The sequence below is a fragment of the Pseudophryne corroboree genome, chromosome 10 (assembly GCF_028390025.1).
Source record: "Pseudophryne corroboree isolate aPseCor3 chromosome 10, aPseCor3.hap2, whole genome shotgun sequence".
Lineage (NCBI taxonomy): Eukaryota > Metazoa > Chordata > Amphibia > Anura > Myobatrachidae > Pseudophryne > Pseudophryne corroboree.
This window is the reverse complement of record NC_086453.1, coordinates 270360921-270376974: the sequence shown is the minus strand read 5'-3', so window position 1 is coordinate 270376974 and position 16054 is coordinate 270360921. Positions and strand designations below refer to the sequence as shown.

The 16054-nt window shown below is 46.2% G+C and overlaps 1 protein-coding gene across 2 annotated transcripts in view; it reads left to right on the top strand.

The window, feature by feature from the left end:
• Positions 1-4486: 4486 nt before the first annotated feature.
• The window catches only part of LOC134966492 (uncharacterized), a 261433-nt gene continuing 249865 nt past the window's right edge, over positions 4487-16054 (top strand). The window contains exons 1-3 of one of the 2 annotated variants that reach the window (XM_063943268.1): positions 4487-4550; positions 5476-5612; positions 13615-13656. The gene's annotated coding sequence lies outside the window, so the exon portion shown is untranslated. Of the gene's footprint in view, positions 4551-5472; positions 5613-13614; positions 13657-16054 lie in introns of both variants that reach the window. The other variant, XM_063943269.1, reaches the window with a different exon arrangement.

Below are 16054 nucleotides of genomic sequence, written 5' to 3'. Positions count from 1 at the left end.
GGCAAAGAGAGAGGAGAAATAGGGGTATATGGGAAAGAGGAGAGTGAGAGGAATAGAGGGAGATGACAGAGAGAGAGAGAGAGAGAGAGAGAGGAGGAGCAGGCTGGCAGACTGGGAGTAATAGTGGTGGAGAGCAGGGGGCAGGATTGGAGTAACAGTAGTGCAGAATAGGGGGACAGGCAGGGAGTAATAGAAGGGGGGGGGGGGCAGGATGGGAGTAGTGGTGGGAAAAAGTGGGCAGTATGGGATCTCACCTCCTCTAATGCAGCTCCCGGGTCCCAGCCACCGTTGCTCCTTCCATGCAAGCTCACACAGGACGGCCTCAGTAGAAGTTATGGGTTCCGCTCCTCTGGTGTTCTCCGCGTAGTCCAGGGGAACATGGGCGTGGCCTGCAATCGGGTTGGGGGTGGGGCAGGGCTGCACCTCCGCACCAGGTGTACATAAGGCTCTTTGTTTTCTGGCTGCCCGCAGCTGTGCCCTCCTCATCACTGGAGCTGTCTGTCCGAGTTCTCTTTGTGACAGTCCAGGGGCAAATGCAGGATTTTTAGGGGGGAGGGGGGGTTCCAGATATGAGAGAGAGGGAGAGAGATAGAAATAGAAGAGAGTGCACATATATAGAAACCTCCAACCCGTGTGTGTGTGTGTGTGTGTGTGTGTGTGTGATATATAAACACAGAACCAAGGAGACATTGGGAGTGAGGGGGACATGGGGGGGGAAGAAAGAGGGAGTGAGACACAGACATGTTGAAAGAGAGACTTACATGCTGAGAGACAGTTCTGGAAAGAGAGTAACTTGGGTGGGAGAAAGAGACAGGGACAAAGAGACACAAACATGGAAAGAGAAACGGACATGGGGGAGAGAGAGACAGACATGAGGTGGGATAGAGACACACATGGAGAGACACAGACACAGGGAAAGAGAGACAGACACAAGGAGGGATAAGACATGGAGAAAGAGACAGACATGGGGAGGGAGAGAGAGTGAAACACACACACATGGGGAGGGAGCAGACATGGAGAAAGAGACACACAGGGAGAGATATACAGAGACGTGGAGACAGACACAGGGAGAGAGACAGACAGACATACGGAGAGAGAGAGAGAGAGAGAGAGAGACGAACAGAGAGAGGAAGAAAGAGGAGTGACATGGGGAGGGAGGAGATATGGAGAGACAGACACAGTGACCAAGAGAGACAGACATGGGGAGGTAGAGATACAGGAAGAGAGAGAGAGAGAGACACGCACACACACACACACACATTGGGAGGTAGGAGGAGACATGGAGAGAGATACAGACACAAGGAGAGAGAGACAGACAGACATGTGGAGAAAGAGACCGAGACAGGGAGAGACAGACACAGGGAGGGAGAGAGAGACTGAGGAAAATGGTATGTTAACCCAGTGGTTCTCAAACTGTCATCAGGACCCCACACGGTTCACGTTTTCCATGTCACCCAGCAGCTGTCACCATTTTAAAAATCTACAGGTGACCTGCAAAACATGAACCGTGTGGGGTCCTGAGGACCGAGTATGGGAACCTGTGCCCCTATTCCAGGTGCTACAAGGGCAGCGTTTCCACAGCAGCTGTTAATACGTAGAGGTTAGTTACGCCCTGAAACAAAATACATGATGAAACAGCGCTCAACAGAATAATATAATAATATAAAAGAGATGGCATGGTTAATATATTAAAACACTTTCATATGGCAAATATCCCATGTATATCACAGAAATAGTAACGTGACAATCAGCTTGCAATTAGCATTAAAATCACATATGTTTAAAAAGTAAATGAAGTAATATGTAACAATTTATGCCCCTGTTCCAATAATACAGAATACTTTTCAATATACCTGTTCCTAGTATAGTCCCTGAGGGGTGATAGGCAGTCTATTGATGAGCACAAAATCAACAGCAGTGAATAGTTACCGCAGCTGATGGTAGGGTCACAATGGACAAGGTCGCATTCTGGCGGCCGGGATCCCGACGTCGGTATGCTGACTGCCAGGATCCCGGCCGCCAGTCAACCATACCCAATGCATTTGATTGACTACTTGTACCTGGTGTAGGATTGTGACCCTACCATCAGCTGCGGTAACTATTCAATGCTGCTGATTTTGTGCTCATCAATAGACTGCCTATCACCCCCCCAGGGACTATACTAGGAACAGATATACTGAAATGTATTCTGTATTATTGGAACAGGGGCATAAACTGTAACATATTACTTCATGTACTTTTTAAACATATGTGATTTTAGCTCAGATTGAAAGCTGATTGTCACTTTACTATTTCTGTGATATACATGAGATATTTGCCAAATAAAAGTGTTTTAATATATTAACCATGCCAACTTTTATATTATTATAGGTTATTCCAGTGCCGGATTAAGAGGGGACCCAGGGGGTAAGTACCCCGGGCCCTCCAGGTCTAAGCTGCTGTCCACTGACAGTTCTACTGTCTACAGGTTCCACCGCCAGCAACAGCACTCCCAGCGGCAGCTGCTGGGAGAGCTGTGCCCGTGTCGGAGCCTGGAGAGAAATAGAATAATCCCCTACGGCTACACCCTTGATGTTTCTACTGGAGGGCGGGTGACACGTGGAAACGCCCGGGATGCCCGCTGCCAGCAATACAGTCCCTTACAAGGCTGCGTGCCGTGGCCGGTGTCTAAGCCCCTGTCCCAGTACACAGGATTCATTAGAGTGGAGGAGGAGGCGAGGATTGACAGAAGTGTGCCCGCCTCCTCACTGCCCTGCGATCTGTCTCTGTCCCAAACTCCCATCGCAGCATCAGCTCCAGCTCGTGGTGTTAGGTGAGGGACTCTGAGGAGCAACAGCAGGTTAGATTAGAGTGGACTGATGGGGGAGAGTGCTGGGCACAGGCTGTACTGCACACACCCAGCTCAGACACTAACAAGTGCTTTGTTTAGTGTTTGGGACACTGGCTGCAATGTGCCAATGTGGCTGTGTGCATATGTGAATGTGGCTGTGTGCATTTGCGTGTGTGTGCATATGTGAAAGTGGCTGTGTGCATTTGCGTGTATATGCATATGTGAAAGTGGCTGTGTGCATTTGCGTGTGTGTGCATATGTGAAAGTGGCTGTGTGCATTTGCGTGTATGTGCATATGTGAAAGTGGCTGTGTGCATTTGTGAAAGTGGCTGTGTGCATTTGCGTGTGTGTGCATATGTGAAAGTGGCTGTGTGCATTTGCGTGTGTGTGCATATGTGAATGTAGCTGTGTGCATTTGCGTGTGTGTGCAAATGTGGATGTGTGCATTTGCGTGTGTGTGCATATGTGAATGTGGATGTGTGTGGCTACGTTCTTTGCAGTTGGACCACACCTCTTTGTTGGTGTACTACATTTTTCAGTTATTTAAGGGGGGGTTACTGTTCGCACTGGATATGTCTTGTAACAGCCCTGCCCCTGAGTCTGTGCCCACAGGCTTGATCGTCTCCCCTCCGTCTGCAGCGTTAGTGTCGAGTAGACGCGCTGCACAAAAGACAACTGGGGGTGGAGACATCCTCCAAGAAGGCACTGAGGAGCGGGACTCTGAAGGGGAATCATTAAACATATTTTATGAGGTGGGGGTGAGAGAAGGTTATTAAATCCTCATTATTAATATTAATATTCCCCTTTATTATTAATTAATTAATATTGTTTAATTATTATCCTCTTACATTTTTTCTTACATGCATTAAACCCCCCCTCAATTAAGGACAATCATACAACTTATTACCAGCAGCCAAACAAATTATTATCTCATTTTTTGCTATAATATATAACACATCTTTCACTTTTTAAGTAGTGAGTACTTTTTATACATCCCCCTTATTTCTGATAATGAATATTTATATTTTTATCATTCATCATTTTTCTCCTCTGTCTCTCACTATTAACATCTCCTTACAATGTCTATACATAGACATACATCATAACAGGTTTTTCATAAGCCCCAGTTGACCTAATATTATTTACCCATATCTTACATATATAATTTTTATATTTATTGATATTATCTCATATTTATTTTCATCTTTATTTGTATTCTCAATTTTTAATATCTCTATTTTTACCTTTGTTATATATATCTCTATATGGGAAATCTATAATAACTTTTTATAATTATCAATGCTGTTTTAATAAATTCCAGGCCGGGTATATACTATAACATTAAATGTCTCCACATAACCTCATCAGCCCATTACGACGATCATGTCTCCATGACTACAACCTAAACAGTCATTTCGCCTCCTAACCCAAGTAGCCGACACTAGTATCTGTGTTTCCATGACTACTACCAGATCTCCCCACCCCTTAACATGCGTCACACGTTAGACGCCCCTGGGAGTCCTCTCCCGGAAACCTCCGCCAGATCTCCCCGCCCCTCAACATGCGTCACACGCTAGACGCCACTGGGAGCCCTCTCCCGGAAACAGCCGAATGCAGAGGCTGTGGAACGCAAAGCGTTCCCTTGACTACCGTCCGACGTCATTTCCGGAACCGCCAGTCACACACGGCGCGTTCGTTAGAATCACCGGCGGCAACCCAGGTAATTAAACCTGCATCATATATACCCTCATTCTGAGCCATACTAATCACCAGTGAGCAAGCCTACATTACAGTGAAACGGTCCGTTTGGTCTAGTGGGATCCAGTGGGACTGCGCAGCCCACTCCCAGACAAGGAATACATCGGTTTAGTAAGCGCCCATTTTGGGCAACAAGATTTAGTATATCACATTATTTCTCTTTATTATTATTTATCTAGGGATTATCTTCAATAATACTTTATATGCATCAAATTACCTCCTTCATTATACTTTATTCTGCCTATGTGCACTAATATATATAGCAATGGAATAACAATAATGCACTGATGTTTGTTATGCACTAAGGAGTTAAAAACTGTGATGTACACATTTATGTGATTTAAACACATTATTAGCCTTTATCTTTAAAACAGCAATTTATGTACTATATCAGTTTTTATCTTACAAAGAGCAAATTAGTATGTTCAGAATATTTGCTATTCTCTATTGTACAAACTATAAACTAATCTGTTATCAAATTAGTGACAACAGGGCACCGATATTTGTTTAGCACTAAAGATTAGGAAAACTTTATTTTCTGCAAAAATATCCTTATTGCAAGGTAGATTAGGGATATTTTTCTCTCCCCCTTTTTTTCCTTTTAAAACTGAATGTTTTTCCATCTCTTTTTCACACCAATAATCCCAATATGTGGAGATAAAACTGTTACGTACCTGCTTCTATCTCCAGATTAGCAATATATGTATATCTGTATAGACCAATAATAATGACAAGATATTAGGGTTATCAGTTCTTTATTAGCAATATTAGCCAAAAGATTACCTTCATATGTTCTTTCTGAAATACAGCCTTCAATTTTCATGCTCTCTCATCCATTAATTTGGACAGCAGAAGCATCTTGGTAGTCATACTCTCTCATTCAGCAGATTACGGCCATACTCCACAGGATACGCCTGATCCCGTTTGATCTTGGAAGCAAATCTGTGGCAGGCCTGATCAGTAACTGTGTAGGGGACCAGCAGTGAACACCAGGTGCAGTAAACAACCCAGCTGAACAGCAGAAGTAAGACACCCCCTTCGACTTTTCTATTCTTTTCTTTACCCTATCTCTTTTATATCTTAAAACTTTGGCAGGTACCATCAAATACGTTACATACAAAACTATCTCTTTGTCTTCATTAATGATTTTCTCTATTTTACAAATAGTTTGGTTAGTATATCCTCATACCAAATTAGCACTTATTCGCACTTTCAGACTTCTGTCTGTAGCAAAAAGTCAAATGATACAATATTCATCAAGTAAAAGCCTTCCCGGGTACACAGCTGCCTAAACATAGAGCAGAAGGTGTATAAGAACCCTCATAGGCAACATCCAAAATCGTTACATCACATATATCCACTTTTATATCGCAAGCACCCATAAACACGGAGGAAACTAAAACCAATGTATTTTCTCTCTGGGACCAAAACTTATTTATTAATTACTAATAATTTTCACCAAGGCGTTTATTATCACTACATCTATTTTGATAAATTGTCAAGATAAGCATAATTAATATGCACCATTATTTGTAAACAAATCTTTATAAACTGTGTCACTTTATTTTTAATATAATTATTAAAAGTTATGTTTTAAATGTCTAAATGAAGAGTGCCCCAACATAGAGTCTTTCTCCTCTCCTGTTTTAGCTTGACAAAGGCAACACACGGCTGGACAAATGTTGTCCGCATTTCTGTTGAAATACTTCCACACCGAAGAGCTGATTTTTTTTGTATTTTCACCAGGCATGTCAATGGCCATATTCCTCCCACGGACAACAGGTGTCTCCCCGGGTGCCTGACTTAAACAAACCACCTCACCATCAGAATCCTCCTTGTCAATTTCCTCCCCAGCGCCAGCAACACCCATATCCTCCTCATCCTGGTGTACTTCAACACTGACATCTTCAATCTGACTATCAGGAACTGGACTGCGGGTGCTCCTTCCAGCACTTGCAGGGGGGCGTGCAAATGGTGGAAGGCGCATGCTCTTCACGTCCAGTGTTGGGAAGGTCAGGCATCGCAACCGACACAATTGGACTCTCCTTGTGGATTTGGGATTTCGAAGAACGCACAGTTCTTTGCTGTGCTTTTGCCAGCTTGAGTCTTTTCATTTTTCTAGCGAGAGGCTGAGTGCTTCCATCCTCATGTGAAGCTGAACCACTAGCCATGAACATAGGCCAGGGCCTCAGCCGTTCCTTGCCACTCCGTGTGGTAAATGGCATATTGGCAAGTTTACGCTTCTCCTCCGACAATTTTATTTTAGATTTTTGAGTCCTTTTTTTACTGATATTTGGTGTTTTGGAGTTTACATGCTCTGTACTATGACATTGGGCATCGGCCTTGGCAGACGACGTTGCTGGCATTTCATTGTCTCGGCCATGACTAGTGGCAGCAGCTTCAGCACGAGGTGGAAGTCGATCTTGATCTTTCCCTATTTTTGGAACCTCAACATTTTTGTTCTCCATATTTTAATAGGCACAACTAAAAGGCACCTCAGGTAAACAATGGAGATGGATGGATACTAGTATACTAATGGATGACGAGCGACTGCCGACACAGAGGTAGCTACAGCCGTGGACTACCGTACTGTGTCTGCTGCTAATATAGACTGGATGATAATGAGATAAAATTAAAATATATATATATATATCACACTAGTACTGCAGCCGGACAGGTATATATTATGTAATGACGGACCTGCTGGACACTGTCTGTCAGACTCAGCACTGCAGACTCCTAAAGTAAGCTACTAGTATCAAGAAGATAGAAAAAAAAAACCACGGGTAGGTGGTATACAATTATGGATGGACGAGCGACTGCCGACACAGAGGTAGCTACAGCCGTGGACTACCGTACTGTGTCTGCTGCTAATATAGACTGGATGATAATGAGAGAAAATTAAAATATATATATATATATATCACACTAGTACTGCAGCCGGACAGGTATATATTATGTAATGACGGACCTGCTGGACACTGTCTGTCAGCACTGCAGACTCCTAAAGTAAGCTACTAGTATCAAGAAGATAGAAAAAAAAAAAAACCACGGGTAGGTGGTATACAATTATGGATGGACGAGCGACTGCCGACACAGAGGTAGCTACAGCCATGGACTACCGTACTGTGTCTGCTGCTAATATAGACTGGATGATAATGAGATAAAATTAAAATATATATATATATATATCACACTAGTACTGCAGCCGGACAGGTATATATTATGTAATGACGGACCTGCTGGACACTGTCTGTCAGCACTGCAGACTCCTAAAGTAAGCTACTAGTATCAAGAAGATAGGAAAAAAAAAAAAACACGGGTAGGTGGTATACAATTATGGATGGACGAGCGACTGCCGACACAGAGGTAGCTACAGCCGTGGACTACTGTACTGTGTCTGCTGCTAATATAGACTGGATGATAATGAGATAAAATTAATATATATATATATCACACTAGTACTGCAGCCGGACAGGTATATATTATGTAATGACGGACCTGCTAGACACTGTCTGCAGAATGCGTTTATAAAAACACCACACGACGAGTGTTTAACTTTTTCAGGCAGACAATCACAATATACTGGTGGTCAGCAGACAATCACAATACTGGTGGTCAGTGGTCACTGGTCAGTCACACTGGCAGTTGCACTCTGGCAGCAAAAGTGTGCACTGTACTTAAAATATGTACTCCTGCTATAACTGCTCCCCAGTCTCCCCCACAATTAAGCTGTGTGAGCAGTGAGCACTCAGCACAGTCAGAGAATGATATACAGTATTACATATGATGCAGCACACTGGGCTGAGCACAGATATGGTATGTGACTGTGTCACACTGTGTGTCGTTTTTTTTCAGGCAGAGAACGGATTAATTAAACTGGTGGTCACTGGTCACACTATCAGCAGCAAGTAGTACTCCTCCTAATAATATGCTCCCCAAAATGTGTGTCTCTCTCTAGTACTCTAGTCTAAACGGAGAGGACGCCAGCCACGTCCTCTCCCTATCAATCTCAATGCACGTGTGAAAATGGCGGCGACGCGCGGCTCCTTATATAGAATCCGAGTCTCGCGAGAATCCGACAGCGGGATGATGACGTTCGGGCGCGCTCGGGTTAACCGAGCAAGGCGGGAAGATCCGAGTCGCTCGGCCCCGTGTAAAAAAACCTGAAGTTCGGGCGGGTTCGGATTCCGAGGAACCGAACCCACTCATCTCTAATTGACACCCAACTCCCAAACAAATAACACAAACAGGACTAAAGCAAAAAACACCATAAACAGTAATAATTATCAAATAAGAAACAAGACAAGAAAAAAAGCACAGGACAGCTTTCAGAAACAGCTAATTATGTAATTTCAGAAAAACTACTCAACTGTTCTCTCCTCCACTATACACTGTTTTTTTGGGGTCATTCCGAGTTGTTCGCTCGCTAGCAGATTTTAGCAGCATTGTACACGCTAGGCCGCCGCCCTCTGGGAGTGTATTTTAGTTTAGCAGAATTGCGAACGAAAAATTAGCAGAATTGCGAATAGAAAATTCTAAGCAGTTTCTGAGTAGCTCGAGACTTACTCCTACACTGCGATCAGCTTAGGCCGTTTCGTTCCTGGTTTGATGTCACAAACAAGCCCTTCGTTCGGCCAGCCACTCCCGCGTTTTATCCTGGCACGCCTGTGTTTTTCTGCACACTCCCAGAAAACGGCCAGTTTCCACCCAGAGACACCCACTTCCTGTCAATCACACTCCGATCACTTCAACGATGAAAATTCTTCGTTCGGACATGAGTAAAGCTACTAAGTTTTGTGCTAAAATACTTAGCGCATGCGCATTTTCACCTTAATCGCTCCATTGCGAAAATCGTCAACGAGCAAACAACTCGGAATGACCCCCTTTGTCTGTTGTGGCCACTATCAAAGATATGAGTGTTATGATTTTTACACAGTATATGTTGTGTGATGTCAAAATTCCATTTATTTTATAAACCAAATTGAATACACACAGTAAAAATGCATATTTGAAACACTGACAAGTTTTGTCCTGAAAGCTGGTGGTTTGCTGTGTACACATGCACTTTGAAGTAATCAGCAGGGATTGTGCATACTGCTACACATTAAATGCATTTGATTTTCAGCCTCCATATTGCTGATTAGTTAATCAATGCTTTAGCTCTAAAACCCGTAGGTAAACTGTAGTAACATGCAAACAAATTCAGAACAACTGCTTAGTAAATCTCCCCCTTTGTTGGGTACACACTATGCAATACATCATCCGTTCAGCTGATGAACGATATATTGCCTAGTGCACCTGAGCAAGTGTACAGAAGGGGTTGGGTATGCGTGACCAGTGGTCAGTATACCTTCGCATGTATCCTGGCAGCGGAATGCCGCGGGGGGTGGGCGGGGGTGGGGGGGGCGCAACAAGATCCTTGCAGACTCGGTGGTGACCTGCAGTCGCCACAGGTTCTAGTCCCACTCTATGGGTGCCGTAGACGCCCACGAGTGGAAATAGTCCCTGCTAGTCGGCATGCCGACTGTCGGTATTCTCAGGGGGCGGGACTTTGAATGGAGGTGTTGTGACCGGCGGTCTCCTGACCGCCAGTCACATAACTACATCCAGTACAGAAGATATGTCAGCGAACAAAGTAATTCCCAAACATATCTGATTGGCCCGGCTGCACAATTAAAGATGATATATCTAGTAGATACTAGATACAGTTTATCTTTTCATCTGCGTGTGTATGCAGATTTTCCATACCAACCGGCCCTTTGGCCGGCCGCAGGAACTGCCAAACAGTGACATCACAACTGAGGGGTACATTTACTAAGATTCGTAATTCTCCCGATTTGGTGGGAGAATAATCACGAATGACATCGAAAGTGTAAAACTGCAACTTTTTGAATTTGTTACGATGGATTTACTAAGCTGCCGTATTTTGCCTTTTCGGGTTTTCCGATGTCGATGTCATTCGTTTTTTTTTTTCAGTTTTTTACGGCAGTGATTAGCAAAACACTGCCGACTTTTTTACAATGAATCTCGGCCGGATCTGTGTGATCCGTGCTGGGGTTCATTTTTTTTTTTTTTTTTAAATTAAACACTGTAAAATCCTTAAAAAAAATTGCGTGGGGTCCCCCCTCCTAAGCATAACCAGCCTCGGGCTCTTTGAGCCGATCCTGGTTGCAGAAATATGGGTAAAAAAATGACAGGGGTTCCCCCATATTTAAGCAACCAGCATCGGGCTCTGCGCCTGGTCCTGGTTCCATAAATACGGGGGACAAAAAGAGTAGGGGTCCCCCGTATTTGTAAAACCAGCACCGGGCTCCACTAGCTGGACAGATAATGCCACAGCCGGGGGTCACTTTGATATAGTGCCCTGCGGCCGTGGCATCAAAAATCCAACTAGTCACCCCTGGCCGGGGTACCCTGGGGGAGTGGGGACCCCTTCAATCAAGGGGTCCCCCCCCCAGCCACCCAAGGGCCAGGGGTGAAGCCCGAGGCTGTCCCCCCCCCCCCCCATCCAATGGGCTGCGGATGGGGAGGCTGATAGCCTTTTGTGATAATGAAAAGATATTGTTTTTAGTAGCAGTACTACAAGGCCCAGCAAGCCTCCCCCGCATGCTGGTACTTGGAGAACCACAAGTACCAGCATGCGACGGAAAAACGGGCCCGCTGGTACCTGTAGTACTACTACTAAAAAAATACCCAAAAAAAGACAAAACACACACACCGTGAAAGTAAAGATTTATTACATACATGCACACAAACATACATACATACTTACCTTATGTTCACACGCAGGTCGGTCCTCTTCTCCAGTAGAATCCAAGGGGTACCTGTTGAATAAATTCTACTCACCAGATCGCGGGTCCCAGGCTCCTCGGGGCATCCATTTGTAATCCACGTACTTGCATAAAATAAGAAAACGGAAAGCCGAGCCACGAACTGAAAGGGGCCCCATGTTTTCACATGGGACTCCTTTCCCCGAATGCCAGAAACCCACTCTGACTGATGTCTAAGTGGGTTTCTTCAGCCAATCAGGGAGTGCTACGTTGTAGCACTCTCCTGATCGGCTGTGTGCTCCTGTACTGAGTGACAGGCGGCACACGGCAGTGTTACAATGTAGCGCCTATGCGCTCCATTGTAACCAATGGTGGGAACTTTCTGCTCAGCGGTGACGTCACTTTAGGTCAACCGCAGGGCAGAAAGTTCCCACCATTGGTTACAATGGAGCGCATAGGCGCTACATTGTAACACTGCCGTGTGCCGCCTGTCACTCAGTACAGGAGCACACAGCCGATCAGGAGAGTGCTACAACGTAGCACTCCCTGATTGGCTGAAGAAACCCACTTAGACATCAGTCAGAGTGGGTTTCTGGCATTCGGGGAAAGGAGTCCCATGTGAAAACATGGGGCCCCTTTCAGTTCGTGGCTCGGCTTTCCGTTTTCTTATTTTATGCAAGTACGTGGATTACAAATGGATGCCCCGAGGAGCCTGGGACCCGCGATCTGGTGAGTAGAATTTATTCAACAGGTACCCCTTGGATTCTACTGGAGAAGAGGACCGACCTGCGTGTGAACATAAGGTAAGTATGTATGTATGTTTGTGTGCATGTATGTAATAAATCTTTACTTTCACGGTGTGTGTGTCTTGTCTTTTTTTGGGTATTTTTTTAGTAGTAGTACTACAGGTACCAGCGGGCCCGTTTTTCCGTCGCATGCTGGTACTTGTGGTTCTCCAAGTACCAGCATGCGGGGGAGGCTTGCTGGGCCTTGTAGTACTGCTACTAAAAACAATATCTTTTCATTATCACAAAAGGCTATCAGCCTCCCCATCCGCTGCCCATTGGATGGGGGGGGGACAGCCTCGGGCTTCACCCCTGGCCCTTGGGTGGCTGGGGGGGCGGACCCCTTGATTGAAGGGGTCCCCACTCCCCCAGGGTACCCCGGCCAGGGGTGACTAGTTGGATTTTTGATGCCACGGCCGCAGGGCACTATATCAAAGTGACCCCCGGCTGTGGCATTATCTGTCCAGCTAGTGGAGCCCGGTGCTGGTTTTAAAAATACGGGGGACCCCTACTCTTTTTGTCCCCCGTATTTTTGGAACCAGGACCAGGCGCAGAGCCCAATGCTGGTTGCTTAAATATGGGGGAACCCCTGTCAATTTTTTCCCCATATTTCTGCAACCAGGATCGGCTCAAAGAGCCCGAGGCTGGTTATGCTTAGGAGGGGGGACCCCACGCAATTTTTTTAAAGAAAATAAACACTTTCCCACCCCTTCCCACTGATATACATGCACGGATCTCATGGATCCGTGCATGCCTATCCAATCACGGAAAAAAAAAGCAGGTCTGTTTTTTTTTAGCACTTTTTTACGAGTTGTAATTTTTCACGGCAGTGTTTGTTTGTTTTTTGCTTTGCACTTCTTAGTAAATTACCGAGATTCATACTTAAACAGCCGCGTTTTGACCGATGGTGTATTCATTCGTAATTTTTTTTGTTGGACTTCCAAAAAATTACGAATGCCCTCATCACTGCCGTGATTATTGCTTAGTAAATTACCGAGATGACACTTTGATGAAAAAACGGCATCTCGGTCAAAATCGGGACCTTAGTAAATTTACCCCTGAGAGTGCAAATTTAGATGCCTGCCCACTTGTGATGTCTACCCAGATATAGTGAGCAGCCGATTGGTAAGTGTGTATAGTTACCAAATCGCCCATTTAATCAGCACGAGAGGTGGTCTGCAGATACTGTAGATCTTTCAGGTGTGTACCCAGTCTTAGTATTTATACCTGTAATTCAGTCCTTTTCTTGCCTCTCGGGTTTCTACAGCACTGTATCTGTGTATATTGGATACTTCTTTACCCAGCATGAAAACTCCTTACTTGTCAAATAAGTAATGTTCCAGTGTAATTTTACGTTAAAATGTAGACTGACTTACAGCAGGATATTGGGTAATTATAGATTGCCGCAGTTTATGGTAGAGGAATGAAAACACAATTACAAAAGAACATTTCTATTTGTAATCCACAGCGCTCAAGGCAATGCCATAATTGATGTTTTGAAGACACCAATGTACGTATGTGCGGTGATTATAGTTACACTTTAATCCTAGATCCCTGTGTCCCTGACAATGAAAATGCTGCTGTCTCTACATTTCATCCTTTGCATTCTTGACTAATACTGTACAGTTATACAAGGATGAGAAACTATTTTCTACCGCCTACAAAGCATCTATTAGTGCTACGCAATAGTTTTAGGAAAGCTGAGAATAACATTCTTCTATTAATTTTGCAAATGCCTGAGTGATTTCTCTGCATCTGTGAAACGCTGTGTTTAGTTACAGAACATTTGTTAAATGTTTGTTGTAAGTGGGGCCTTGCTAGTAACCTTGTCAAATGTAGAAGAGGGTCTGTGCATCTATCCTCTACAGGGCCGGTTCCAGGCACGTTCCAAATAGAGTGGCCGAACAGGGCGCCACACTTAATGGGCGCCGCTAGCTCGCGACGCCATATTGGAACCTGCCCTGCCTGGAGCCAAGTCCCTACACTGCAGCATCCGTCCGCCGGTCGCCTCCCACAAGCGCCTACATAAGTGGCGTCGGCCCGTGAGCCAATCAGAGCTCGTGAACCGGCAGCTGAGGCTTCAGATTGGCTGTCGGACTGCGAGCTTTGATTGGCTCGTGGACCGGCGCCTAATTGGAGAACCGCCACCGGAGACTGAGGGGAAGGAGAGGCGCACGCTGCGGTCTCCTCCCCACCCTCACATACAGGAGCAGCAGCCTCCCCGCCAAAGAGAACCATCGGCAGCATCAGCAGCAGCGCGGTGAGCAGCACTTTAGGGGTGCATATCTGGCACTGTGGGGCATGTGTATCTGGCATTGGGGGCATATCTGGCACTTTGGGGCATATTTGTATCTGGCACTGGGGGCATATTTGTATCTGGCACTGGGGGCATATATGTATCTGGTACTGGGGCACATCTGGCACTGTGGGGACATGTGTATCTGGCACTGTGGGGACAGATATGTATCTTACACTGGGGGCATATATGTATCTGGCACTGAGGGCATATATGTATCTGGCACTGTGGGGGCATATATGTATCTGGCACTGTGGGGACATGTGTATCTGGCACTGCTGAGGGGCATATGTGTATCTGGCAATGCTGCGGGGCATATCATGTGTAGCTGGCACTGCTGGGGGCATATCATGTGTAGCTGGCACTGCTGCGGGGCATATCATGTGTAGCTGGCACTGCTGGGGGCATATCATGTGTAGCTGGCACTGCTGTGGGGCATATCATGTGTAGCTGGCACTGCTGGGGGCATATCATGTGTAACTGGCACTGCTGCGGGGCATATCATGTGTAGCTGGCACTGCTGCGGGGCATATCATGTGTAGCTGGCACTGCTGGGGGGCATATCAGGTGTAGCTGGCACTGCTGGGGGCATATCATGTGTAGCTGGCACTGCTGGGGGCATATCATGTGTAGCTGGCACTGCTGGGGGCATATCATGTGTAGCTGGCACTGCTGCGGGGCATATCATGTGTAGCTGGCACTGCTGGGGGCATATCATGTGTAGCTGGCACTGCTGTGGGGCATATCATGTGTAGCTGGCACTGCTGGGGGCATATCATGTGTAGCTGGCACTGCTGGGGGCATATCATGTGTAGCTGGCACTGCTGCGGGGCATATCATGTGTAGCTGGCACTGCTGGGGGCATATCATGTGTAGCTGGCACTGCTGTGGGGCATATCATGTGTAGCTGGCACTGCTGTGGGGCATATCATGTGTAGCTGGCACTGCTGGGGGGCATATCAGGTGTAGCTGGCACTGCTGGGGGCATATCATGTGTAGCTGGCACTGCTGGGGGCATATCATGTGTAGCTGGCACTGCTGGGGGCATATCATGTGTAGCTGGCACTGCTGGGGGCATATCATGTGTAGCTGGCACTGCTGCGGGGCATATCATGTGTAGCTGGCACTGCTGGGGGCATATCATGTGTAGCTGGCACTGCTGTGGGGCATATCATGTGTAGCTGGCACTGCTGGGGGCATATCATGTGTAACTGGCACTGCTGCGGGGCATATCATGTGTAGCTGGCACTGCTGGGGGCATATCATGTGTAGCTGGCACTGCTGCGGGGCATATCATGTGTAGCTGGCACTGCTGGGGGCATATCATGTGTAGCTGGCACTGCTGTGGGGCATATCATGTGTAGCTGGCACTGCTGGGGGCATATCATGTGTAACTGGCACTGCTGCGGGGCATATCAGGTGTAGCTGGCACTGCTGGGGGGAATGTCATGTGTAGCTTGCACTGCTGGGGGCATATCAGGTGTAGCTGACACTGCTGGGGGGCATATCATGTGTAGCTGGCACTGCTGTGGGGCATATCATGTGTAGCTGGCACTGCTGGGGGCATATCATGTGTAACTGGCACTGCTGCGGGGCATATCATGTGTAGCTG